This window comes from Cavia porcellus, unplaced genomic scaffold (assembly GCF_034190915.1).
Source record: "Cavia porcellus strain 051 isolate PalLab524CR breed Dunkin Hartley unplaced genomic scaffold, mCavPor4.1 scaffold_1, whole genome shotgun sequence".
NCBI lineage: Eukaryota > Metazoa > Chordata > Mammalia > Rodentia > Caviidae > Cavia > Cavia porcellus.
Genome location: NW_026947484.1, coordinates 121,482,710 through 121,498,490, shown reverse-complemented (window position 1 = coordinate 121,498,490; position 15,781 = coordinate 121,482,710).

The following is a 15,781-nucleotide window of genomic DNA, read 5'->3' as shown; positions in this document are numbered from 1 at the left end:
TCTGGGAAGGGCTATGGATAAGCAATCAGGGTCACATAAGTATGGAGCGCTGGGACACTCCAGTGATGTAGCATACTGAGGAGCAAGTAGAGGCTTCCCGGGAATCCTTTTACAGACTCAAAGGTTGGTGGAACAGGAATCACCCAGGTGGACTTAGTCTGGTTGCTGAGTGAGACAGCGGGGAAGGAAGAAGACACACGGAGACAGACCCAAGCTGAGGAACAGTCTGCACATAGGCTGGGAAGCAGTAGAAAAGCCAGTTCAACATCTGAAGTTGCTTGTTTTGGTCCCAGCATAGACAGTGGAAGGAGATATGTAAGTTAGGTTAAAATTTTTAGACTTCAACCAGAGGACAAGGGGGCCTGAAAATAAGTTGTATGAAGAGGGACCGGCCCTGCCAGGCGGGGATTTAAAATTGCCAGACTGCTAAGTTCTTAACTTACTGTATTATCAGTGTGTGTGTGTGTTGCTGCGAACCAAGTCCAGGGCCTTATGCATACTAGGCAAATGTTCCACCATTGAGCTACATTCCAGCCCTTAAACGTGTTGTAAATTGATTGGAAGTCACTCTGCTAATCCTCAAAGAAAGAGTTGTGACAGGCATACAGACTAAATCCCAGTAACAGATTGTTACTGCTTTGCCTTTTACCTCTCACTACTAAAAAAAGTCTAAAGAACTTGGGCCCATTTTTGCAAAACATAATTAATGATATAAAGGTAACAGTTAACTGAGATTCCTGGAATTTACTTTGCACATAGGGAAGACAAAGGTGTAGAGAAGGATGTGTATACCCCCCCCCCCCGTCTAAAAGTGACTGATTTCAGTAAAATGACTCTAAACAATATATAAAAGTATAACATATAGGAATTATTTCATTAATTTTCATGAACAAAAGTAACTTGGAGTGTACAAGTTTCCCCAAGAGCCTGGCCTCATCTCTGCCCCTCACAGAATTCCTTTGAAAGTGACTGTAGTTCCTGCAGCATCTTTAACCTAAGTATTGTCCACTTGCCTACTACAATCACACACACACGCACACACACACTCACAATTTAACAAGAAAACCAATGATTTACCAAGCTGATTCAACCATTTCTAGTAGTTTAACTGTTCCTGGCCTGAACTTTGCCATCTCTAAAAACCTTTCTCTTGCAGACATCTCTATGTCTGCACTATACCACCATTTATACAGTTGCCAAAATGACACCAAGTAAACAGTCACCTTTAGCCAGATACAGTCGCTGTAATCTCAGCACTGGGAGGCTGAGATAGGAGGATCACAAGTTTGGATTCCTCCTTGGGCAAATTAGCAACTAGTAAGATCCTGTCTCAAAATAAAAAATAAAAACAGGACATGGAGTATCAGTGTGAAGGCCTTGTGGGTTCAGCCTCTGGTATCTCACACACACACACACACACACACACACACACACACACACACATACACACACATACAAACCATCTGAATTTTCCTCACCAAGGGAATCAATCACTCCACAAAGTTTGCCTGTAATGTATTCTGAATCCTTTTACTTCAGTCTCCAGGGCAAACATCATTCCTTCCCCTAGATTTCTACATACCCAAGAGTTGCAAAACTTGTGTTCAAGTTTTGATCTGTAGGGAAGACTTTCCTCCCAGTGGACTTCCTCCACTGTTACAACCTTTAAAGGTGGGGAAGGGGTCTCTGTAAACTCTTCCCTTCACATCCTGGGAAGTTGACCAGGCGTCCACTGCCTGCTGGTGGTCTGTGGGATGAAGTCATTCTGAGGTCCACCTGCCCCTAAAGCCTTGCCTCAGACTTCCCCGAATCTGAATGATGAGGCCACGGGAACCCAAATTGGGATAGTCAGAACACATCTTCCTACGAGAGAGCAAGGAAAGCAGAGTTGAAGCTGCAAACAGAAGAAGCCAGGTTCTGGATGGCTTTATCAACACTCAGATGAATTTAGCCCATTGTCTTTCAAGCAATGGGAGTCACAGGAAGTTTCTAAGAAGGGAAATCATATAATTAGAGAGATAGTCTCTGGCGAAATTCATAGAAAATGGTGAGAAGACTTTAAGTAAAAAGTAAAATCTTTGGCATGGTTAGACTCCTATGCTAAGGATTAAGGATTGATAATGTAAGGGCCAAGCATATGGCACTAAGATAGTGAAGTGGTGTTTAATACACCATTGTCTGGGGTGGGGTGAGAGGGAATGTTACTGTGGATAACCCAGAGTCTGCCTCCACACTGAGCTACCTCTCCAGCTCTTTTTGATTTTATGTTTTGAGACAAGATCTCATCAATAAATTGCACAGGCTGGGATTCAACTTTCAGTCCTCCTGTCCCAGCCTCTCAGAGTGCTGGGATTACAGGCCTGCACAGTGACATCTGGCTTACACACCTTTTTTGTGAATATTTGTGGGTGATGTAAGAATTCTGGAGAGAAATAACTCTTGTGGGCTCTGTTACATCCTATATCCAGATATCCCGCCCCAAAGTCTTATATGCTCATAGGTGAGGATTTTTGGAGCTGGCTGGATCTAGTGAGTAACACTGGGGTTAAGGGTGTGTGGTACTAAATTAGTCCACTGGTTAGAATTAGCATAGTTTAGGGCTGAGGATTTAGCTGAGCGGCATAAAATAAAAGGCCGGATTCTAGAGAAGACCACCTCCGCAAAGTGGATCTCCTTAACCATTATACTATAATGCCTTCTTTCTCTACTTTTTGGTGTTTTTGCTTTTGTTTTGTTTTCGTAGTGCTGGCAACTGATGAACCCAGAGCCTCATGCACCTCATCAAGCACTCTTCCTCTGCACCTTACCCCCAAGCCTCCTATCATGCTTTTTGTATCAGATTCTATTTTGTTTTTCTTAAAAGGCATCATAGGTTTTCCTTATATATTTAAAATACTATTGTTTAGGAAATAAAAGCATTTAAAATGATTACTTGAAAGACAATATGCTGAAATGATAGTGTTAAAATGGTTGGATTATTATTTGGTTTTATGTACTATTTTAATATTGTTTTATGAAATTTATAAAAAACAATGTCTTTGTTTTAGAAAAACTTGGTACATTACCTCATTTATCTCTTGTTCTGTTCTAAAATTTAATAAACATAATACTAAATATCTTTTATGATTTTATCTTATATGATTTAATTGTGGATTTAAATATAAGAAAAAATCATGTATTTCATTTGAAAACAATTTATCTTTTTCTATTTAAGAAAAAAAGATAGAAAAGAAAAACAAGAAGTAAAAGAGACAAACAAACAACAACAAACCCAATACAATAACAGAGATTTGCAAAACAAGATAATAGGAATGTGACAATGGTTGCAATATGTAATGGTTGTAAGCTTCAAAAGGATTGCTTAGATTGTCAGATATAAACATGTAAAATTAATCTAATCATATCAATATTCACTGTTCTTTTCCAATAGCAGATGCAATTAGTAGTATAGTCATTTTAGCTATCATATGTATACACACACAAACACACATACACACACAAATTTATGTCTTTTCCTTTTTCCTTCTTTCCTCCAAAAACAATTTATCTTGATCAGGCATGAAAAGAGATTTTTTTTGGAGGGAGATGGTTATGGGACATTTTACTGTTTATATTTATTTTAGAATTGCTCACAATGTCATTTAAAAATAAAACTTAAAGAATTTAAATGGATATACAAAAAATTATAATATGTATATGTAACCTGGAGTAAAGGTTCACATTGTGCAGTATTAATCTCATATTCTGAATAAATGTTCAACAATAGAGTAGGCACAATCACCCACACCCTCTAATCCCAGCACTTTAGAAGGCTGAGGCAGAAAGGTTCAAAGTTGGATTCCAGCCTGGACAACTTAGTGACATTGTAAGAGATGTCTCAAAAAAAGATAATAGGAGTAGGGATATAGCTCAATGGGGATCCCGGGGTTTAGTAACAAGGCATAAGAAAAAAATGGTTTCAACAATAGTATATTATACACCATGCTATAAGCCAGAGATGTAAACAAGAAACACTATACTATTACCAAGCAGGTGCTTCCCTTCAAAAGCCTGACACTCGTTTTATTCTTTGTTCAAAATCATAATTCCTTTCAATTTCCCTTAAATTGAATCCTCCTTTTTACTACCCCCTCCATAGATTTCTCTCTTGCTTTTGCAAATAGGCCTTTAGAGGACTTTCTATATAAGTTCATCAGCTATGCCCAAGCATGTGTAAATAACGACAGTGAACGTGGCTAATTCACAGACTGGAACTCCTGATAGTCAGTAATGCAGAGAAGAAGCAATAAACATTAAGATAAAAATTGAGAGGAAAATAGGGAACCAAGGTCAACTCCAGAATTACAACTTTTTCATTGCCTAGATTTTGATTCTGTTTTCTGAAAGACATGTACAAGATGCTCATGGGGAGAAGAAGGCTAAGGGGGTTGGTTTGTGTTATGTACAACTGAAAATACTTCCTGGACAATGAGATGGGAATATATATTAAAAACACACTTGCCTATATAGATTTGCTGCTCACATTTAGGCAAATGGGCTTGACTTACAGGTTTGAGATTCTCCAAAGAATAGGCACAGCCTACATGGCAGAAAACAGTGAGGTGATAACAAGGCTTTTGGAGACAGACAGAAGCCAAGTCCTGGCCCCACCACTTATTAGTGGTAGGAACTTGGGCAAATTCTAACTTCTCTGTGCCTCTATTTTCCAGTCTATAAAATGGGAATAGCATCACAGAGATTGTGGTGCTAATCTTGGTTGTCAATCACCTGTTAAATTAGTAAAGTACACTTCTGGATCTGTGTGTGGGGTGTTTCCAGAGGCAGGTGGCATGTGGGACAGGGAACTGATGGAAAATCCCACCATGAATGAATGTGGGTGATATCTAATAGCTGCTGGCCCAGATGGTGGTGGTCTCTCTCTCTCTCTCTCTCTCTCTCTCTCTCTCCTCTTTCTATCTTCCTCCACTACAGTGAGGAACAGAACCCCTCACCACATGCACTCTATGTCAAGCAATGGAGCCAGCTGACAATGGACTGAAGCCTCTGAAACTGTGAGCCAAAAAATAAACCTTTTGGGTTGGGGATGTGGCTCCATGGTAGTATTCTAGCCTTGCATACACAAGGCCCTGGGTTTGATCTCTGGCATCCACAAAAATAACCTTTCTTCCATTTAGGTCAATTTGCTTAGGTACTTTATCACAGTGAGGAAAACTAAGATAAAATTTTGTTTCTTAAAGGCTGCCTAGCACATAGCATTATATGTAAACAAACTTTCCCCAAGAAGGGTACAAGAAAGAAGAAATGAACAAAAGCATAACTACACATATCAGTGAGTGACATTTAAAATGATGAGTAAAGAATATACTTTTTGGTGTCTGGAGGACTGTGGATATCTCAGCAAGCAGGGGAGGATCGCGGGTTCCAAAGGCACCACAGCCGGTGGTGAGTGCTCGGCACACTCTGCCCAAATTCCAGCCTGTTTGGGACCCTCCAGGCTTCCTGGTGCAGTGAAGTGGAGAAGTGGGTTTGAGGCCTCTGCATCCGCCTCCCCATCCCGGCTGCACTTGGAGAACTGTGGAGCTTCCAACAAGTGGGCGGGCACACGCTGTCCCCTGAGCCCAGCCTGTTTGGGACTCCTGCACCTCACCATTGGTGTGCAGAGGAGGGGCTGGGCGGATCTGGGGCGCCTGCATTGGCCTCCCCTTGTGTCTGGAGGACTGTGGATATCTCAGCAAGCAGGGGAGGATCGCAAGTTCCAGAGACACCGCAGCCAGTAGTGAGTGCTCAGCACACTCTGCCCAAAGCCCAGATTGTTTGGGACCCTCCAGGCTTCAGTGTGCAGTGAAGTGGAGAGGCGGGTTTGGGAGGCTACATCCACCTCCGCATCCCAGGTGCACTTGGAGAGCTGTGGAGCTTCCAAAGGGCAGGTGGGCGCACAGTGTCCCTGAGGCCCAGCTTATGTGGAACTGCAGAGTTCTGAACAGGCAGAGGAGGGCCATTGCTTCTACAGGCCCAGAGGCTTGGGGTAACAGGGTGCCAGAGTCTCAGGAGCTGCAAACATAGAAAGGGATTTCCAACAGACCCTGAGGAAGCTTTCAAATAACACTTGAAACACAGAAATATAGGAAAATGACAAAACGAAAGACCAAATTACAACCTCAAACCTCCAGGCCATCTCAAGAAACCTAGGAGCAATGTGTATAGAGAAAATATATGCCATTCACCTCAAATATCGGACACAATAGCTACTGAAATTAACAAGCAACTCCAGGAAGCTTTAAAGACATTCAAACTCGAAATAATCTCCCAGGTAAAAGATGAAATGATAAAAGAAATGAAAGAGATTCTGAATATATCTAAAGAAAACACAGATAAAAAATTGGAGGAGCTAAACAAAAAGATAGAATCCCTAGACGAGCAATATAAGAAACAGGGGGCTGGGGATTTAGCTCAGCGGCCTGCCTTACAAGCAGGCACTAGTGAGTTCGATCCCTGGTACCGATAAAAAGGAAAAAGACAAAAAAAAAAAAAGAAAGAAAGAAAAAGAAACAAACAGAATACATAATGCAGATGCACAGAGATATACAGGAAATAAAAAACTCCACTGAAAGTTGTAAAAACTGCTTTAATGAAAGTGAAGATAGAATTTCAGACCTTGAAGACAGGATTGTAGCTAGTGAACGGGAAAGGAAAGATCTTTTAAAAATAACAAGGAATCAGGAAACAACAATTCAACAACTGCAAGATGATGCAAAGAAGAATAACATAAGAATGATAGGGATTAATGAAAAAGTAGGAGACAACATAAAGGATGTCAAGAGGATATTTAGAGAAGTAATAGCTGAAAATTTCCCAAGCATGAGATCAGAAACCGACATCAGGATCAGTGAAGCATACAGAACTCCAAATAGTCATAACCAAAATAAAACTACACCCAGACATATAATAATCACCATCCCAGAAATCCAACACAAGAATAGATTATTAAAAGCTGTCAGAAAAGACAGATCACTTATAAAGGAAAACCTATCAGAATCACAGCAGACTTCTCAGCACAAACAATGAAATCAAGAAGAACATGGAGTGAAGTATTCCAGATCCTAAAGCAAAATGATTTCCAACCTAGACTGATGTATCCTGCAAAACTATCATTCAAAATTGATGGTGAAATACGATACTTCCATGACAAAGAACAGCTGAAGAACTTCATGAACACCAAACCAACCCTGCAAAAAATATTGAAAGACAGTTTAGATACACAAAGGAAAAAACCACTAAGCAAAGCAAATAATTAAACAGAACAGAAAGATAAAGATGCAACAGCAGAGAGATAACATGTCAACAATAAACCAGCATTTGACAGTAATAACCATTAATGTAAATGGTCTCAATGCACCAATCAAAAGAAACAGACTAGCAGAATGGATCAAGAAACAAAATCCAACCATATGCTGTTTACAGGAAACCCATCTATCCCAGAAGGATACTCACAGACTGAACGTCAAAGGATGGAAAACAATACTTCATGCAGCAGGAATCCAAAAAAAGGCAGGAGTAGCCATTCTGTTTGCAGACAATGTGAACTTTAAACCAACAATGACCATAAAGGACAAAGAAGGTCACTACATACTCGTAAGGGAAAAACTCCAAGAGGAAGAGATAACTATCTTAAATACATATGCACCAAACTCCAGAGCACCCAGTTATATAAAACAACTATTAACAGAAATGAAAACTCAAATTATCAGTAACATAATTGTAACAGGGGACCTCAATACGCCATTGACACCAAGGGACAGATCAACCAGACAGAAAATGAGCAAAGAAATAACAGAACTGAATCACACCTGCGAACAAATGGATTTGATAGACATATACAGAATGTTCCACCCAACATTCCAACATCAGATGTGTATTCCAACATCAGAATACACATTCTTCTCAGCAGTACATGGATCATTCTCTAAAATAGACCATACATTAGCTCACAGGACATATTTAAACAAATGCAAAAGAGTTGAAATCATCCCTTGCATGTTATCGGATCATAGCACTCTGAAATTAGAAATTAATGATAAAAGATACTGCAAAAATCTCACAAACACATGGAAACTGAATAACACACTCTTGAGTAATCAGTGGGTCACAGAAGAAATTAAACAATACCTAAAAGAAAATGAAAATGCAGATACAACTTACCGGAATTTGTGGGATGCAATGAAAGCCGTCCTCAGAGGAAAATTTATTGCACTGAGTTCCCACATCAGGAAAACAGAACGAATACAAATAAATAACTTGATGCTACACCTCAAACAACTACAAAAAGAAGAGCAAGTCAAGCCCAAAGTGAAAAGAAGAGAGGAAATTATAAAAATCAGAGCAGAAATCAATGCAATAGAGACTAAGAAAACAATCCAAAGAATCAACGAATCAAAGAGTTGATTCTTTGAAAGAATAAATAAAATCAATAAGCCCCTAGCCAACCTTATTTAAAAAAGAGAAGAAAAAGCTCAAATTCATGCAATAAGAAATGAAAACAGTGAAATCACTACAGACCCAATAGAAATACAGAAGATCATGAACACCTATTTCGAAAACCTCTACTCTCAAAAGTTTGATAACACAGAAGAAATAGACAGATTCTTAGAAACATATGAAGTACCAAAGCTAAATCAGGAGGTTGTAAAACTGTTAATAACCCAATCTCTGTTAATGAAATTGAAAATGTAATTAAGTCCTTACCTACAAAGAAGAGCCCAGGCCCAGATGGATTCACTGCAGAATTCTACAAGAACTATAAAAAAAGAAGACCTAATGCCGACACTCCTCAAACTATTCAATGAAATTGAAAGGAAAGCAATCCTTCCTAAGTCATTCCTGGAAGCAAATATCACTCTAGTACCAAAACCTGAGAAAGACCCAATTAAAAAAGAGCACTATAGATTGATCTCCCTAATGAACACAGATGCAAAAATCCTCAATAAAATATTGGCAAATAGGATGCAGCAAATCATCAAGAAGATTATACACCATGACCAAGTGGGATTCATCCCAGGAATGCAAGGATGGTTCAACATATATAAATCAATAAATGTAATCCACCATATCAATAAAGCCAAAAGTAAGAATCACATGATCATTTCTATAGATGCGGAAAAAGACTTCGATAAGGTCCAACATTTATTCATGATAAGAACTTTAGGGGCTGGGGGTTTAGCTCAGCGGCATAAGCACCTGCCTTGCAAGCAGGCGGTCGTGAGTTCGATCCCTGGTACCGATAAAAATGAAAAAGACAAAAAAAAAAAAAAAAAAAAAAAAGAACTTTACAGAAAATTGGAATAGATGGTCTTTACCTCAATATAATAAAGGCCATTTATGACAAACCAACAGCCAGCATCATACTAAATGGCCAAAAATTGAAAGCCTTTACTTTAAAATCAGGCACAAGACAAGGATGTCCTTTATCACCACTCCTATTTAATATAGTACTGGAAGTACTAGCCAGAGCAATTAGGCAAGAGAGAGAAATAAAAGGGGTAAAGATAGGAAAAGAAGAAGTTAAATTATCATTGTTTGCAGATGACATGATACTCTACATAGAAGACCCTCTAAACTCCATTGAAAGACTCTTAGATACAATAAATGAATTCAGTAATGTGGCTGGATACAAAATCAATACTCAGAAATCAATAGCATTCCTATACACTAACAACAAAATCACAGAGAGGGAAATAAGAGAAACTACACTCTTCACATTAGCAAGCAAAAAAATGAAATATTTAGGAATTACTCTTACAAAAGAAGTGAAAGATTTATACAGTGAAAATTATAATACACTGAAAAAAGAAATTGAAGATGATCTCAGAAAATGGAAAGACATCCCTTGCTCATGGATAGGAAGAACAAACATTGTGAAGATGGCCATTCTCCCAAAACTGTTGTACAGATTCAATGCAATCCCAATAAAAATACCATCAACATACCTTATAGATCTAGAGAAATCACTCCTAAATTTCATCTGGAACCAGAAGAGACCTAGAATAGCAAAGGCAATTCTAAGCAGCAAAGACAAAGCAGGAGGCATCACAATCCCTGACTTGAAGTTATACTACAAAGCAACAGTAGTAAAATCAACATGGTATTGGAATCAAAACAGAGCCGAAGATCAATGGAATAGATTAGAAGATACAACCACAACTACAAACACACTCAACCACCTTATCTTTGATAAAGGAGCCAAGCAGGTTCACTGGAAGAACAAGTCTCTTTAATAAATGGTGCTGGAAAAACTGGCTCTCCATTTGCCAAAAACTAAAGCTAGACCCATGTCTATCACCATGTACTAAATTAAAATCTAAATGGATCAAAGATCTGAATATTAAAACAGAAACACTAAATCTATTGGAAGACAAATTGGGTAGAAACCTTGAAGACATAGGAGTAGGTAGAGAATTCATGAACAGGACTCAAACCGCACGGGAAATACTTCCCAGAATCAATAACTGGGACCACTTCTTATTAAAAAGTTTCTGCATGTCAAAACAAATCTCCAGCATGGTAAAAAGAAAACCCACAAACTGGGAAAAGATTTTAGTGAACTCTCTCTCAGACAAGGGTCTCTTGTCTAAAACATATAAAGAATTAAAAAAACTCAGACCCCCAAAATTCAAAGATCCAATCCAAAAATGGGCATCTGAGATGAATACGCAACTCTCAGATGAAGAAAAGCAAATGGCAAATAAATACATGAAAAAATGTTCATTATCATTAGTCATTAGAGAAATGCAAATTAAAACCACACTGAGATACCATCTCACTCCTGAAAGAATGGCCAGGATCAAGAAAACCAACAACAACAAATGCTGGAGAGGCTGTGGGGAAAAAGGAACTCTCCTACACTGTTGGTGGGAGTGTAGACTGGTGCAGCCTTTGTGGAGGTCAGTCTGGAGATTTCTCAAAAAGCTGGGATTGGAAGTCCCATTTATTCCAGCTATTCCACTTCTAGGCATATTCCCAGAAGAACTGAAAGGATCATTCCACAGTGATATATGTGCACCTATGTTTATAGCAGCACAATTTGTAATCACCAGATCTTGGAAACAACCCAAGTGTCCATCAACTGAGGAATGGATAAAAAAGTTGTGGTATTTCTATACAATGGAGTATTATTCAGCTATAAAGAATGATCACATTGAGATATTTATCAATAAACGGGCGCAGCTTGAGACCATACTCATAAGTGAAATAAATCAATCTCACATGTATGAATACCGAATAGTTTCCCTAATGTAAGTAATGATTCAAATATATAAAAATATGTGGTAATCATGATTCCCCATTATGTGGCCTTGAAGCCTTATAAAGTTTTCACTTATTAATTGGAAAGTCTTTATTCTGGGCTTCTTGATATGGAAATACTTGAAGCTATAGTATATGAAGTTTTATTCAAATATTTCAAGGAAAAAGACAGACACTATGGTAAGTACTATTAAGTCGGGTTATTTGGTGGTGAACCACTAGGTTGCTGAAACAGTCATGCTTTGACCTGTATTGTTATATTGTTATGTCCTGTTCTATCTCAATCTCTGCCTTATTCATTAAAAATTATTTAGTTATTTTTTGTTTTTTTTAATTAAGGGGAAGAATTTAAAAAATTAGCAGGGTATATAATAGTAACTTTTTTGATTTCCCATTAACTTGTTTTGAAGTCCTGTAATACTCCCACTATCTTGTTTTGACTGATTAGACTCTGTTCCATTCTATATGATAGTATCAAGTTTGAGGGTATAGGCAACTACTTTGAAGGCAATAAGATTCACTAAGATGCCCATTCTGGTTTGACTATTGTCTCCTTTGGAAGTCCTGTAATGTTTACAATGCTTAAGTTTTATTGGTCTTGTTCTCTACTGTTTTGTTCAACTTTATAATATATAATGAGATAGACAACTCTTTTAAAGGAAACAAGAGACATTGTTGATAACCATTGTTGATAACCTTGTACTCTGTTTTACATCATGTGCTATGTCTATCCTTGGTTTGACTGACAGCTTTGTTTTGACATATTTGACTTTATTCTCCCCCCCCCAAAAAAAAGTAATAAGAACTAAGGAGTAATAAAACCCAAAATGTGTAAATATTGTTGTAAAAAAGAGAAGGAAAAAAAAAGAGTTCTAAATGATACAACAGCAAGAGTGTTTAGGGGTGTTAAATAGCTGACCATATTAATGTTTTTGGTTGGATCATTGAACACAACTGTTTGCAGTCTCACTGTTTGAGTGTCCACTTTGTATGCTTTGATACTGTGATTTGAGCAACTATCTCTAAGATGATAATATGTAATCTATTAACCGGTGATTTCTTACTGTTTTTTTTTTGTTTGTTTTGTTTTGTTTTGTTTTGTTTTTATAGTTCTGTATTACTTGTACCCTTACACTGCTTTGTTTTGTTTTGTTTTTTCTCTTTTTCCTTTTAAATAAAATTTTAAAAAAAAAGAATAGACTTTTTGGGGGCAGTACTAGGGAATGTTTAACCTAGAGATTTTGCACTGAGTTACATCCCCAAATGTTTTTAATTTTATTTTATATTTTTTTTATTTTGAGACAGGGTCTCACTAAGGCTGGGATTAAATTTGCAATCCCCCTGTCTCAGCCCTGTTTCCGCCTACCACAGTTTGGAAATTAGAGGCATGAGCCACTGGCCTAAGCTAAGAAGAGGGACTCTTGAAGAAAAGAAGATTTTCCACACAGGCTTTCTTTTCTCAAAAGACACTAAAACTGAGACACGAGACAGAGAGGTGATAGAACAGTCCAGGTTCAATTGCTGTTACAAAATTCTCCGCAATTATAATGGTCAGGTTCTCAGAGAATTTTAGAAGTGTAACACATTTAGTTCTATAAGAATAAAGAGAAAGGAAGTATTTCAGCTACATTAAATAGGAGGTGTTTAGTATTCTTTGCACATTAAAGAAATCTCATATTTTAATTGTGACTGTGTGCTGCATTGAGAAAAATCATAGTCTCACATAAGAAGTTAAATACTCCAACCATAAACTAATCTATCTACCTCAAAGATTCCAGGCTGAATAATTAATGCTCATAAAATGTTCTAAGAGCAAAATCACTTAAGAGCCCAGAGCATTACTGCCTCATTAATAATTTCCTGGACTTTACATGATTAGACAGCAAAGATGCAAAATTAATATACCGGGCATGAAACCAAACTTTTACTCTCAGCCCCAAACCCAGGAATGCACACAACGCGTGGTAAGCCTTCCAAATTCAGGCACCAAAGGTATTTTTTAAAGAATTTGAGTTATGGTACATTTCTACTCAAGTGGGTAGAGGATTCCCACAACAAACAATGCTCCAGTCCTCTGCCAAAATCACCTCGGTCACCTACAACTCAAGTCCATTCTGCCACAGTTGTCCTGGAGTTATCACTGGATCCCACATATTAAGACCTCAATCCCACAAGACTATGCCATGTCACAATTGGAAGTCCCAGGTTGCCGTCTGACCAAAAGCTGTAAGACAAAGATTCTGACCACCCCTTCCCTGTATCTAATAATTTGCCAGAACAGTTTTGCATTTGACCCTTTGGATGAACATTCTAAAATAATCCTATAAATTATGTGTCCTGTATGAAGCTGTTTCCCTTAGAAACCCTGACTACAGCAATATTCTACCTGCAAAGTGTATCCAGGACTGGAACAATTCTCCAAGAAGGGCCACTACATCCCAGGCATCATCATCTCTGAATAAACACAACAATCTCCTAACTGGCTTCCCTCAGAGCAGCCAGCAGGACCGCTTTAGAACCCTGTTAGACTACATCATTTCTTGGCTCAAAGCCCTGCAGTAGTAGCGCCCCAAATAATTCAAAGTAAAAGCCAAAATGTTGAGCGTGGCATGAAAGTTTGTAACCAGCAGCTCCCTGCCGGACCCTGCTCATGCCCTGAACCTGCTGCTCTCACTCCCGCCCCCCATTGTTACTCACTCCAGCCTTTGTATTGGTCTTTGCTGATCCCGAAACATCCAAGCCCTCTCCTCTGGTCCTTATCCTGATGCTCCCGCCAGGGCTGGCTTTCTCAGTGACCCCTCTTTGGCTGCCATTCAAGTGCACTCCATGTCCCCACCCGCACATCTTATTTTCCCACCCTGGGCTTTTCTCCATTCGATCTACCACTTTCTAAAATAGTGAGTAGCTTACTTTTTTGTGGTACTGGGGTTTGAACACAGGGCCTTCGCTACATCTCTTCCTTTTTTTTTTTTTAATAAGATAGGCTTTTGCTGGTGCTTTACTTACTTGGATAACTTTTGTTTTGTTTTGTGTTTAAAGCTTATTGGTAGAATTTAGGTATATAAAATGACCACACTCATTGTGGGGAATTTGTATCTGAGGATGATATATCTTGTTTCCTCTTTTGTTTTCCTATTTCCACCCCTTTCAAACCTCTCTCCCCTCCATTCACAAAAGTCAGTTTTCCTTTTATCCTTCTTTTCTCATTTTTTATTTCTCTTTCCTCTTTTCCCTCTCCCACTTCCATATTTCCCTTTTCCTTTTGAACAGTTTCTTCCTATTTCACAATATCTATTGTACATTTATGTTCTTGTTTACATCTTGAGCTTCTCATGCCAGAGAGTTAATGCAATATTTAAACATGTGAGTCTGATTTGTTTCACTTAAGATTATGGTCTCAAGGTTCATCCATTTAGCTATAAATGTCTTAACATATCTTTCTTTATGGCTGAGTAATACTCCATTATTTTAAAAAATATTGCTTTATCCATTCATTGATCAATGGGCATTTGGGTTGCTTCCAAGATTTAGCTTTTACAAGTGGTGCTGATATAAACATGAGTGCACGTATATAACTGTGATATGATGCTTTTAATTCTTCTAGGAAGATACCTAAAACGGGAATAGCTGGGTCAAATTGGACCTCCAATCCTAGTTTTTTGAACAATCTCCACACTGATTTCCACAGTGCTTGTACCATTCTACAGTCCCACCAACAATGGAGAAGTGTTTCTTTTTTCCCACAGCCTCTCCAGCACTTGTTATTGGTTGACTTCTTGATGGTAGCCATTCTTTCTGGGGTGAAATGGAATCCCAGTGTTGTTTTAATTTGCATTTCTCAAATGACCAGTGATGCTGGAGACTTTTTTTCTTTCCTTTTTTTTCGTTTGTACTTCTTCCCCTGAGAAATGTCTATTCATCTCAGATGTCCATTTTTGGATTAAGTCTTTCAATTTGGAGGGTCTAATTTGTGTTTTATTTTGTAGTTTCTCACTATGTGGTCCAGGCTGGCCTCAAACTCACTATGTAGCTCAGATTGGCACTGAATTTGCAGAGATCCTGCTGCCTCGGCTTCCCAAGAGCTGAAATTACAGGCATGTGCCACTATGCCTGGCTTCTTTCCTTATTTATTCTGTTCATTATCTGTCTCCCATATGAGATTATAAATTCCTTTCAGCAAGAATTTTTGCTGACTTTTCTCACTGTTTCATCCTCAGAGCTTATTATACAACATGAGAGATAGTAGTTTTCCCCAAAATGTTTTCATTAATTAATGAAACTGCTTAATTAATTAAATTAATTTCACCAAATAATTAACAGCCAATTGTGAAGACAGAAAGAAGAATGAAGTTGTTTGAAGTGACTGGAAGATGAGGAATATGCAGCTGATCATGAAAGCCAGTGCTTTTAAAAATCTTGGACGATAAAGGAGGTTCTGAAAATGTTGAAAGACCATTGCTTCTCAGCCTGTTGGCTAATATTG